Here is a 1,680-nt window from a genome sequence, read left to right as displayed (position 1 = left end):
TTGTAATGTTTGTAAAAAAGACACTTCAAACATCTTTGTTGAAAAAAACAGCCCCAAAAAATTCACCCAACAAAATAACAAAACAGTAATTTCACTCACTGTAGTCCCATATTTTGTTTTTGATGTTTGCTAAATAATTTTTTTTAAAAATCGACCTCATTACTGATATTAAACAGCACAGCGATGATCGGCACAGATTACATACCCTTCTGACCCTTCAGATCTAAACATACAAATTATTTAGCTGAAACAGACCTGAGGTCAGTTTATGATCCCTATCTCTTTACATACAGACCTATTATTTAGCTGAAACAGACCTGAGGTCAGTTTGAGAGCTGAATGTTTCATCAGAATATTGTTGATGTGGAAATGAGATGTTGTGGTTTATCGTCAAAGCATACCTTCATAATGGACTCAGGTGAACTCGGCTGGACTCGGGTGGATTCAGATGGACTCAGGTCGACTCAGGTGTCTGCATGTCCACAGTCTCAGGTCTTGGTCCTTCTGTCCCCTCTGGCTGAGGCTCTTAAAGCTCCCGTTTGAGATGAGAGACCAGAGTTCATTCAGAGTTCCTCTGCAGCGTCTCTGAAGTGGACTTTGAGGTTCAGGTCTGATCCTGTGATCCTCTCAGACTCCTCACACAGACCAGCTGTTACTGGTCACACTAACGAGCTCCCAGTTCAACCAGTCAGACGGCAGGAGCACCAGCAGCTCTGACATCACAGGACCCCTGCTGATCACGTGACTTCTCATCCGTAAAATATTATGTCCGAACTCAAACCTGCAGCTGCTGATCCCTTCACGTGTTCGTATGCTCTCATGTTCCTATGGTCATGTGTTCACATGTTCATGTGTTCACGTGTTCGTATGCTCTCATGTTCATATGGTCATGTGTTCACATGTTCATGTGTTCGTATGTTCTCATGTTCATGTCTTCTCATGAGTGTCGTGAGTCCGTGATGACAGGATCGTCTGTCAGACGTGTCATTTTCTCGGTCAGAATGAAAACAGTAAAACCTGAGTTTTCGTTAAACGGAGGATCTGATGGGGCGGAGCTGGAGCCGTTGTCGCGCTGGTTAACCCCTCCCCCCCCGTGTGTGTGAGCGTGTCTGGATATTTCTGAGTGAAGTCCATCAGCTGGTTCAGAGGTTTGTGTCTACAACAGGAAGAGGAAACCAATAAAAACACAAACTCTGTCTTCGTCATACAAAACAGTTTATTGGACAGCGTCCTGGTCCAGGTCCAGGTCCAGGTCCAGGTACCAACAGACCCCGTACAAAAAGAAAAACAAACGCTACAGAGAAACTTCCATCTACACAAAACTGCTCCTTAAAAATACATCAACACAAAAGATCAAAGAGATAATAATAACGCATGAGTGAATGCAGGAAGTGATGTCACAGAGCTACCTGTTCAGGAGGGCGCGGCGGGTTCTCCGTGATGACGCAGTCACGTGGGCGGGAAACGAAAACGACGGGAAATGGAAACGAGAGGTAGTGAGGGGGCGCAGAGGTAGCAGCTAAAAGACCAACGAAGAAGAGATCTAGAAGAGGAGGTAGCAGCTAAAAGACCAACGAAGAAGAAGAGGTAGCAGAGAGGAAGGGGGCGGGGTCCACCGAAACTAACGAGAGAAAACTCCGAAATCTTTTTCTCCACAAATTTAAACCAAATCAGTTTGTC

General features: G+C 45.1%; 1 protein-coding gene across 2 annotated transcripts in view; it reads right to left on the bottom strand.

Moving 5' to 3' along the window:
* Positions 1 to 1,198: 1,198 nt before the first annotated feature.
* Positions 1,199 to 1,680, bottom strand: part of smarcc1a (SWI/SNF related, matrix associated, actin dependent regulator of chromatin, subfamily c, member 1a) — a 26,518-nt gene continuing 26,036 nt past the window's right edge. For both annotated transcript variants that reach the window (XM_042489782.1, XM_042489783.1), the window contains exon 28: positions 1,199 to 1,680. This exon is cut by the window's right edge and continues 1,653 nt beyond it. The gene's annotated coding sequence lies outside the window, so the exon portion shown is untranslated.

This window comes from Plectropomus leopardus, chromosome 7, assembly GCF_008729295.1.
Source record: "Plectropomus leopardus isolate mb chromosome 7, YSFRI_Pleo_2.0, whole genome shotgun sequence".
In the NCBI taxonomy this organism is placed as follows: domain Eukaryota; kingdom Metazoa; phylum Chordata; class Actinopteri; order Perciformes; family Serranidae; genus Plectropomus; species Plectropomus leopardus.
This window is presented reverse-complemented; position numbering and strand designations above follow the sequence as displayed.